Source organism: Pelodiscus sinensis, chromosome 5, assembly GCF_049634645.1.
Source record: "Pelodiscus sinensis isolate JC-2024 chromosome 5, ASM4963464v1, whole genome shotgun sequence".
NCBI lineage: Eukaryota > Metazoa > Chordata > Testudines > Trionychidae > Pelodiscus > Pelodiscus sinensis.
Window position 1 is genome coordinate 50,248,783 of NC_134715.1, and position 11,736 is coordinate 50,260,518.

The window sequence follows — 11,736 nt, forward strand, 5'->3', positions numbered from 1 at the left end:
GACCTTTTATTTTAGGCACATTAACATTTGTTTGCAGCAAGCCTCTGAAATTCAGCAGGATGAATGTCCTCAAGCTAGGGAAGAGTCTTTTTACTCCGCCTATGAGATTTCATTCCAATATTGCTGAGTGATAATTTGTTCAAAACTACTATTTCCCTATTGTTGCTTTTGCTCCTTGGGATAATTTTGGCAATTGTAATTGAGCACAGAAACATCTTAATTTTGGGCTCATGTTGCTACCAAAGTAGCTGGAGCAGACACTATGATGGGAACATCTGGGAGCTTTGGAGCCATTGTAGGGGAAAGAAGGAGAAAGAGCTGGGCTAAGCTCGTCCCAGTCAGACCTGGTACATAATCCCATTGTCCTCTCCCCCTTAGGTGCACGACAAGTGGCAGGAACCAGACTCAACTCCATCCTTCGTAAGTCCCTCAGGACACAACAATGGGCATTATGTCCTATTTTCCCTCACTCTCTAGGGGACTACATTTGCCTGGAGCTCCCTCAGATCCCAGAGTGGGCATGAAAGGAGCCAAAATGGACTGCACTCTTCAGGAATAGTTGGGTAGAAGGAGAAGGAAATCTAGTGCCTAAACTCCTCCCCTACGAAATAATTTTCTCTTACTGCCTGCTGGCTAACTAGTTTTCCACCTCAAGTGAGCCTCAGGATTTCAACCTTGCTGAAGATGCACGTGAGAGGTGAAAGAGATTGTAACATTGCACAGAATGGAATTTAATTCTGCCCTTTTCAATTTAAGAAAGTCTAATACATTGCATACAAAAATAAAATGTATTCTGTTAAAATGCCCTTTAGGTTGCAAAATTAACCACTCAGATGTTGGTAAATACCATATTAGGATTTAAAAGTGAAATTCCTGGGTATTTTTACACACACACACACACACACACACACAGAGAGAGATTTTGCATCCTGGAATAGTGAAAAATGTAATAAATATTCATAAAACCTCACTATTCCAGGCTTCAAAATAGCTATGTATCAAATCAGAAGCTCTATTCCTTACAAACGATATCACTACATGGCAGTAGTCACAAACGAAGAAAGATTTTCATAAACACATATTTCAGTATGCTGTGTTTTTATTCATCTATTGCTATTCACTCAGAAAGATGAAGATATTCTACATTATAAACATCAGCCTTTTAATGGTGCAGAGAGGGCCATGATCACAAATGGATTCTGTAAAAATGTAAGCAGTGATTTTAGAGACACCTAATACCTTAATACACATCCATCTTGTAGACAGGTTTTGCATAATAAAACAGGAGCCAAATCTGCCAACTGTCTGGCAGGCACAGAAACCATGCCTTCATAGCTCAAGTGCTTAAAAGCACTGATAGTCCTTATGACATTTGTTGTTAAGGACATAATACTTTGCTTGTCAGTGGGACTGCAAAAGCACAGGTTAGAGTGACACGTATCTAATCTGCCTGCAATATCTTGAATCTTGGAACTGGAAGAAGAGAGTCCTAAAAGTACATCGGTGTTATGTACCTAGTTAGGGCCTGATCCCAGAAATTAGTAGAATCAATGGAAGTTAATACTGTTCAGCACTAATTATGGGCTCTGAATCAATAAGGGATGATATGCTCTACATAAGGGCTTCAAAAAAAGTCCCTTGGGTACATCCTCTCCTTGTTGACCCACTTCAAACAAGTGCTTACCCACATGTCAGAATGGCAAGCCTTTTGTAAGGAAGGGGAGTCTTGTGGGCAAGGCACGAATCTAGTAGGAGTTGCAGTTTCTATTCCTGGCTCTTTTACAAGCTTCCTCTATGATTTTGGCATTCTATGTAACCAGTCTACCTTGGTTCTCTCTACCCAGAGTACACAGTGCTTCGGGAAATCCTTAGTCACTGATGCTAAAGTTTTGTAATCACATGCCATCTGCCTTTCTGAGTGTTATCACCATGATGCTTCAATCAGTGGGAGTTGTAGCTTTTCAGCACCTTGCAGTAAGTGATGCTTTACATCATACTGAAGATTCTCAGAAACTTGTATTCCAACAAACAGAAAGACACATTTCACTGATGTCTGCAGCCACTAGTAAAGATTAGTTTTAAAAAAACAGAAGCTGCAACCAATAAACAATTAGTTACATTCATTTGATGTTACCATACAAAGAGATGAACGGGAAACATTTTAACACCATAAACCTAAAACAAAAGAAAGGAGTATGGTCTAGAGTGCATGACACTTCTGCTCGTTGTCAAGAAGCTTCACCCATTCTTCCTTGACCCTTCCAATTTATGTCTATCCCAATCTTGTCTCTTACCCACAATGGTGCCTCTTCCCAATCCCACTTCTCCCACCTAGCCAGTCCTGTTCTCCATTTTCAGACTTCTCATCCCAGGCCCCCCACCCGCCCACGCCCCTCTCCCTGGCTTCCTTTCTCTTTGTCTAGCCAGTCACATTTCTCCCCTCCCCAACACCCACCTCCAGCTCCCCTGTCCCAATGCCTTGCCCCTAGGCTCCTTGTACAAATCTATGCAACCTTGATGCAATATTTCAAAAGTTCATAACTTAGCCAAAATTGGGCAGATATTCACGTGGGACAGCAAAAAAACACATTACTGACATAATGGCCACCCACCACTGCCATAGTTTGACTTCCTACTCCAAAGCACAAGATTGCTAAATCTCTTTAATGAAAAGGTCTCCAGAATGTAACATGACAAACATTTTTTGCCAAATCTTATTCTCAAGAAGCAACTTGAATCTCTAAAAAAAAGCAGCGCGCAGCTTGAGGCAGATAGAAGCATAGAAAAAGTTTTGCAAAGTAAAAGTAAACTATTTTAAAAAGAATGATGTGCTTTTTAAGGGAAGCAAAATGCAGGACAATGTAGCACTTTAAAGACTAACAAGGTGGTTTATTAGATGATGAGCTTTTGTGGGCCAGACCCACTTCCTCAGATCAAATAATGGAAGAAAACAGTCACAACCATATATACCAAAGGATACAATTTAAAAAAAATGAACACACATGAAAAGGACAAATCACATTACAGAACAGAAGGGGGATGTGGGGGGTGGGGGGGAAGGAAGGTGAATGCCAGTGAGTTAATGATATTAGAGGTGGGGAAGGGGAAATGTCCGTGAGTTAATAGTATTAGAGGTGATAATTGGGGAAGCTATCTTTGTAATGTGTAAGATAATTGGGGTCTTCATTAATCCTTTGGCGAAGTGTCTGAGATGTTTGTCCAATGTACATAGCAGACGGACACTTTCGGCACATGATAGCATAGATTATATTTCTGGATGCGCAGGAATATGTGTTCTTGATCTTATAACTCACTTGGTTAGGTCCAATAATGGTGTCAGCAGAATGAATATGTGGACAAAGCTGGCAACGGGGTTTGTTGCAAGGGAAGGTACCAGGGTTGGTATTAGTGTGGTATGTCCTGTGGTGGTTGGTAAGAATCATCTTGAGGTTAGGTGGTTGTCTATAGGAGACTATGGGTCTGTCTCCCAGAGCCTCTTTGAGTATGGTATCCTGTTCCAATATAGGCTGTAGTTTATTGATAATGTGTTGGACAGGTTTAAGTTGGGGGTTGTAGGTGATGACAAGTGGTGTTCTATTGTTGGTTTTCTTGGGTCTGTCTTGAAGTAGATGGTTTCTAGGTATTCGTCTGGCTCTTTCAATTTGCTTTTTTATTTCTCTGGGTGGGTAGTTGAGGTTTATAAATGCTTGGTAGAGATCCTGAAGCTTCTGGTCTCTGTCAGTGGGATTAACACATATTCCTGCGCATCCAGAAATATAATCTATGCTATCATGTGCCGAAAGTGTCCGTCTGCTATGTACATTGGACAAACATCTCAGACACTTCACCAAAGGATTAATGCCCACAAAACAGATATCAGACAAGATCACAAAGAGAAAACAGTTTCTTGTCATTTCAACCAGAAAGGACACAGTCTTAATGACCTGCTAACCTGCATCCTACTTCAGAAGACATTCAAATCTGCACTTGAAAGGGAATCCTCTGAACTGGCATTCATGCTAAAATTTGACACCCTCCACACCGGACTTAATAAAGACCCCAATTATCTTACACATTACAAAGATAGCTTCCCCAATTATCACCTCTAATACTATTAACTCACGGACATTTCCCCTTCCCCACCTCTAATATCATTAACTCACTGGCATTCACCTTCCTTCCCCCCCCCCCCCCCCCACATCCCCCTTCTGTTCTGTAATGTGATTTGTCCTTTTCATGTGTGTTCATTTTTTTTAAATTGTATCCTTTGGTATATATGGTTGTGACTGTTTTCTTCCATTATTTGATCTGAGGAAGTGGGTCTGGCCCACGAAAGCTCATCATCTAATAAACCACCTTGTTAGTCTTTAAAGTGCTACATTGTCCTGCATTTTGCTTCAGCTACCCCAGACTAACACGGCTACATCTCTACCACTTTTTAAGGGAAAAATTATTCAGCTTCTAACTCAAAAGAGATATAGGAGCTCTGGTCTACATGCACTCTAAGGAAGCGGCCTATGGTTGGTTTGTTTTCTTTTTTTGTTTTGTTTTGGGGGAGTAGTAAAATAATGCAGAAATGCTTACAGTGAAATGAATGGGATGAATACTATTTTTGTAGGCTCTCACATAAGAAAGAGTGTTTGTTACAGCAGTTAAAGAATACTAGTAATCAGATCTCAGTCTATTCACAACTCTGCCATGAACTTTCTATGAAACCTTAAACAAATCACTTAGGCTGGAAATTGAAATTCAATGTGAATAAGTCACCTAAATCCCCTAGACTCTTTTGAAAATCCTTGCTTTAGCCATTCTGCACCTCATCTTACCCATAATAGTTCTCTATTTAAAAAAATGTGGTATGAAGTTAAGTTAGAAAAGCACTGATGGTTCCTCAGTACTACATGCAAAACATCACAAAAAATCATTTTTCAATTGAATTTGGACATTATTTTTCATTTTTATAGATTGTATGTCACCCAGTTTGTTAAAAACAATTTGTCAGAGACTTTTATTCTAAAAGATGTAACAGGAGATTGGCTAATTGTTTTAAAGTTCTAGCCAAATATAGACAGATATATAATAAAATTTAAGAATGATAAATACATATTCTTATTATTGTATGTGCTTTTCTATTTCAATAACTGCTTTAAATAGTATTGTTAAGTATTCCATTGTAAAATCCCACAGTAATTTATAGGTCACACTTAACTGACACCTTCAGTACTGTGACCGGCTACCGATTTTATTGGAAATTAGTTCAGAACGGATGGTCGTGAGAGAATAGCAATGAATCTAATTTACTTAAGAATTCAACCAAGAAATATATTCGACTGTCTTGAAGTATCTGAATAAATTCAGGGAAGCTAATGAATGAAATGACCTGTGTGTTTCAGCATCCGAGTCCTTTCACACATGAACATTTTACTTTTTAGAGAGGTTATGTAAGAGATCATAGAATCTAGACTACAAGCAATTACCCTAGGCAGGAAAATGATGTAACAAAGGAGAATCACGCCCACATTTATCTATGTGTCACTTTCACTTTAGATTAAAAACAGAATAAAAAGGCATCTCTTATTTCAACTGCAAAAACTACCCTTCTGATCAACAGATTCAGTAATGATCCCCATCTTTAAGTTGAGCTAAACTTATTACAGGTTGTAGATTCCTTTAATATTTTCAGCATTTTGATCTTTTATTCTTTTTTACATACATTTCTTCCGTTCTGAAAACCAACTATCCTCATCATGATGGACACATATGAACAGCAATTTAAAATTTTGACTTGCCTGTAATGAAGTCATGAAGATGATGTTAGCAATCTTACTTTGAACTCTTGGCAAAAAATAAAATTATTTTAAAAGGCATTTGACAGTTTTGATGTATACCCTCGATACTTTGATCCCGCTTTACTTTGAAGAAGATTCCAAAAGGAAATTTCAGGTAACTAATGTAAATAATGTTACCTGAGTAACATTATTTGCATAGGAGATCTAGAACCACCTATTGAAAGTGTCACTAACACAAGCAGAGACAAATGTTTTAAACTGATTCATGCTTTCACAGAAAGTGATGGCAATCAAAAGCTTTACAGTCCCTCAGGATGCACTGTTATATAATCCACTATGTCTCACAATTCATTAGGTTTCCAAAAAAATATTTTAAGAGATGTTTAAAGATGCAGTGGTGATACAGCAGCAAATACTTTAAGTTCTCCATACTAATAACTTCATTTTGAGCCATTTTTGCATACCAACTAAGAACACAGATTTTTATGTTGTCAGTTCAATTTTTCCCTAGTGTCTAAATCCAGCAAAAAAAGAGCTTACTTGCATATTTTTGTTTGCTTTTTCAAAAGCAATACAGCTCACCAGGCTGTGTCCTTTGAATCTCAAAGACCAGTTCTGAAGAGCTGACAGACATGTATAGCCTTTCAACTACAACCACAACTTCACAGATTGAAATGCATACATTGATCAAATAATTATTAGGGTTTTGATCTGCTGGGCCTGGTTCTCCAATGCTCTCCAGCTTGTTTGGCATTTGCACCCAGCCAGTGCAAAATCAGTATGAAAAACAACCATGATTCTACACTAATATACGTGATTATGCAAGATGTGCGGATCTGATGAAGCAAGACCTATTATATTTTGTACACTTTTCATATGAAAAATTAAAATGCTCAACTTAGATTAAAAAAAACACATTAATGCAGACATATGAAGGTGTGAGCTAAAAATCAGTGTGCTGAAAGCAAATACAACTACTGATTTCAATGACTATTTTTCCCTTTGTACCAGCTTGAAGTGAGCCCTATTTGAAAGCCATTGTTCTTATAGATAGCAAAAGCTAAGACATAGAACTTCCCCTTGCACTTCCCACATATGAATCTATAGCCAAGACTTTCAGATTTAAGTGCCACAAATTTGTCCTGTCGATCCCCATTTAGGCAGCTACATTAGCGATGACCTGACTTTTCAGAGATGCAAGATATACAAAAAACCTCAGATATTAATTTGGGTATTTCACAAATGTAAACAACAGTGAGAACAGAATCAGCCTCTCAGTGACTACAACCAAACCCACACCTCATATCTTTTTCTAACAACTCCTTTTAAGTAGAAAAATAAAACAGAGACAACTGTGCTTAATTCACAGAAATGGAAAAAAGAAAGAGTGGTGGAAAAAAAGCTGGATCTGATTTTATTACTGAATTCAATTTTTCCCCTTACAGATCTTCAGCTGATATGAAACAGTATAGCTGTATTGCAGTAGATACACAGATTAACATTAGCAAAAGCTGTGGCTCTCAATTTCTATCTGTTCTGAAACACCTAATGTGTTCTTCCCCCTCCACATTTGGCAGCTTATCTAAAGCAAGTCTGAATATAGTTATCATGCAAGTGGGATGATATGTATATTTACCAAACCAGTATAGAACAGCTTCTGTATTATCTTGTTGGATAAGTCCAAACCACGCAGTTCCCTTAAAGTGCCCAGCCTCAGGCCTCCACTCAGACATCCAACTCAGATAAAGTTCTACCAGTCTCAAAGGACTGGAAAAATTACCATCCAGGTCAATAAGTGTTTTTGACCTTATCCCAAATACACACTCATAGCCAATTAACTAAACTAAAAATTATTTTAAAAAGAAAAAAAGATCAATATACCTGCAGACATGAGTTCAATTCTTGAGGTTGAGAGGCATAATAGAGATGGCGATCTTGCAGTTTCAAAAAGTTCTTCAAGAATTTAGTCCATGTTTCAAGTCCAAAATCCATATCCAGGTTGACTCTAGCTAATGACTGGGATCTCAATCTTGATGGCTGAGGTTTCTCCTCTATAAAAACCTCAAGCAGCTCTGAGTCCAGAAAGGGATCCTGGCCAAGAGACTTTATACCTTTGCAGCAGCATCTTCACCTGGGAGAACACAGTAGGGTTTTTGATGTAACCGTCTGTTCCCAGATATCATGGCAATTAGTGCAAGATAATTTATCCTTTGAAAGTTCATATATAGTTTACCACAACCTTCAGTGACAGATACATAATAATATTTCAATGAAGTTTCATCATAAATGTTAACATTCTCTTCTGATCTTGAATCATAGTTATAGTAACAGACAAGGATTGTTCAGTCACATCACAAGACCTGAGCAAACTCCTACCATTCTACTGCTCTAGCATGCAGGTTTGCATTAACCTAATGGAATAACCCAACTATCATTTACACATTGTCCTAACAAGCCTTAAAAGCCTTATGTACCAGTTAATACTTTCTGGCCATGTGCAGATAAGCCAACAGATTCACCCAGCCCCTGAGCAAAGTGGGGAGAGGCAGCACTACACTCCTGGAAGGAGTGGGGCCTCGGGTAGAAGGGGCAGGGTGCAGTAGCCAGCCCTCAGCAACACCTAGACTGCATTCCATCCTCCTTCCCAGCACTGCTGGGAGCTCTGGCAGCAATTTAAATAGCACCAGGCTCTTGCCAAAACAGCAGCAGCTAGGAGCCCCAGGCCCCTTTGAATTTCCAGACTCCAGCATAGTTACCCCCTTTCCCTCCTCCTGTCACCAAGCCTGGCCATGTTCCACATTTTAATCACATATCGAACACTTCAGTCACAAAATGTTGCATACGCTAATCAGGACAAAATTAAACAAGGGGCATTTTTCCTGGAGAAAAAAGTCTAGCCAAATGTTTGCATGGGAAGCCTCTTATCCTGTTCTTTCCAACAGCACCTGGACAGGATAAGAAGAAATTTTGCTCATAGTTTATTACTGTATGCTCCCCTATATGCATAAAACTACAGAATGAAGTACAAAGCCACTGATGCAACATCATTTCATTTCACCATCCTTTCAGAGAAGCTGTTTCAGCCCTGGTATAGAATAATGATGGTCATTGTTCATCTGCCCATCTGTTTTTTCCCAGGCCCTCTGCAGCACACATGTATTCTGTTATTGTCTTGGTCCCTGCTCCCTCCTTGCTACCTAATAATTGTTTGACTAGTGCTCAGTGCAGCAGTAATTAATATTAAAACATTCCTACCTCACAGTGGTGTTGTGAGGACAAATTCAAATTTCTCGTTCTATTGCAACGGGGACTAAATAAATACCAAGAACAGCGGCTCCAAACCTTTTCCAGCATATGGACCCCTTTTCAATCTATTAAAATTTTACAGACCCCACACACCCTGCCAAACAATATAGCTGTGTCTACAGCCTACATGCCCCTCAGCCCGAGGTGCATCCCTCAGCCCATTCGGGAAGCAGCACAGGTAGGGATTTGCTCACTGCCAGCATGGAGCCTAGCAGCTCAGCTGTGAGGATCTGTGCCGGCAGCCAGCAGGTCTGTCAACCTGTGTTGCTTCCCATGGCTCTGGGAGCAGCATGGCTTAGGGACTTGCTAGCTACTGGCATGGATCCTCTCAGCTCTCACCTTTCCACAGACCCCCTACATTACCATCGCAGACCATCAGAGGTCCATGGACCACAGGTTGGGAACTACCAACCTAGAAGGTGCTTTGTGAAAATGGAACCTATCTTAGCTATTTCATTCAAAACTGGTTATTGGAATCCCTCCTACATTTGAAGCCAATTTCAAATTATACCTTTCAACAGTCAGGCGACTGTTACTATGCATTATTTTGTAATGTTTACTCTGTCACAGAAGAAATCTTGGCACATATCCTTCAGATATTTCATAGATAAAGAAATTTTTTGATATTTTCATGTGAACTGAATTAAAAGCTCTCCATCACATCAACCCAATATACAATATTGTCACATAACTTAGATCAGATGTTCCCACACTAGGGAAAGCCCTCCTAGTGGTCCCAGGTCAGCCCCTGGGTTGGGGGAGGGGAGAGAGACAGGGAGGGAGCAACACCCAGCCCCTTCTGGCTCCTAGTTCTGCTCCAGTCCCCAGGATCCATGTCCCCAGCTACCAACCCCATCCACAGCCTTGATGAGCTCCACTCCTGGCCCTGCCTCCAGGTCCAAACATCATGAAAATATTTAATTTTTTTAAGGTTACTTGACTTATGAATCCTTCTGTACCACGGATGTGTTTAAAGTCTGCCAATTATTAAAAATTTGTCTAATAGGAATGGCCCAGTATGTGGTTGCAAGGCCAACAACTACATAGATATTATGGAGGAAAGTAACTAGATAAGACCTTTTCTTCTGATACTATACTAAACTAATATAATCTAGTTTAAGAAGAGATCTTCTGTGAGCCACCAAGCACACACTGGATACTATCCTATACTATCAATAAAAATACCTTACCATAGTGCAAGGGATTGTAACAGTGCTGTGCACTGGATGAGATGTTATGGTCTTTACAAATTCCATCTGATTTTAGAAAAACAGATATAATTCTCACTGTTCTGATTATACTCCAACCTAAGTAATTACATTCTTCCTACTGCAATTATTACCATTTTAGACACTCCTTTTCTTCCTCTTGTATAAAGAATATACACATTGTGTGGAGTCTCACAGCTATATTTCACTCCAGAAGCAGCTGCATTTGAGAGAAGAGTGAAACTAACCCTTTATAAAAGATTGCATATTGGTTTAAGCATGAATAGGAAGAAAAACTTACTTCTTATAGAGGCATCAACAGTGACTCCACATTAAAGACTGCACCAAGTTTAACCTATAAAGTAACAGAAAAGTCCTTTGACCAAATTTATGCCCATGCCAGAGCTGAGCTGAGCTTTCTAGCCCTTTAATGCTTCCCTTATAATGGGTCAATCAAGAACTGCTTCTACATCTGACTTGAACAAGAAGAACCCAACAGCTGCTCCAACTTACACCTAAAAGCCTGTGGGCCTGCTGCCTCAAACAGGAATGGCCTGCTCCCTGTATGCTCCTCTATATAGTAGCCCTTCAGCCACTTTCCCATGCTTCAAGAAACACCTTCTTATAAGCCTCCTGAAATGGGACTGCATAGAGCCATTACCAACTGGGGAGATCCTCATGACTCGAGAATTTATTAACAGTCAGACCTAACATAAAGGGGAGACAATGTAGTGATGTTTCATGCTTTAACAGCTTAATTTGAGTCTCACACAATAAAACTTTATAGGAAAATGGAATTCTTCATGTATGTTTTCATAATAAGCAATTTATTGAATTTTGCTTTCGTTAAAAAATGTTCCCTTGCTCTCACATTTCAGTTCCTCCCTTTAAACCAAAAGATGCCCTAAGAACTTCTTACACACATTCCAATCACACCAAATTAAACCCTAAGTTCTCCTCCTCATTCAGGGTTGATCATGAGGAGGAAATACGAGAAGATGAGATAGAGGTGCTTTCTGTAGGCATATGAACAAAGAGTTCTGAGGACAGTATTAAATTATAATACAGAGATTTTGTACTTTTGACAGCCACTGAAAACTATCATGCAGTTCTGAATTAGTAATTGTACTACATCCCTGAACTGTGATCAACAAAGCATATGCCATATCAGTCTTACCTATACTATGAAAGATGTAATTGCTTGTGCCTTTTGCATTATTTCCAATCTAGCAATGATTTGCATTGTAAACAAATCAATTTGCCACTTTAATTGTTTAGCTCTGAGTGAACTTACAAGGCTGAGAAAGCAGAGAGAAAAAAATAATAAATAACTCTGCATCCAGATTTTATCACAAGAAGCAGAACTAATAACTTATGAACCTAGTCAGTTCTACTGAGTTATGAACTGATTCTTCCTCCAGAGTAAATTAAAA

At 39.2% G+C, this 11,736-nt stretch overlaps 1 long non-coding RNA gene across 1 annotated transcript in view; it reads right to left on the reverse strand.

The window, feature by feature from the left end:
* LOC142829431 (uncharacterized) overlaps positions 1-10,734 on the reverse strand; it is a 30,187-nt gene extending 19,453 nt beyond the window's left edge. Inside the window, exons 1-2 of the long non-coding RNA XR_012903838.1 lie at positions 10,605-10,734; positions 7,671-7,920 (exon numbers count right to left, since the gene is read on the reverse strand). This is a non-coding gene — a long non-coding RNA (uncharacterized LOC142829431). The remainder of the gene's footprint in view (positions 1-7,670; positions 7,921-10,604) is intronic.
* Positions 10,735-11,736: the final 1,002 nt, after the last annotated feature.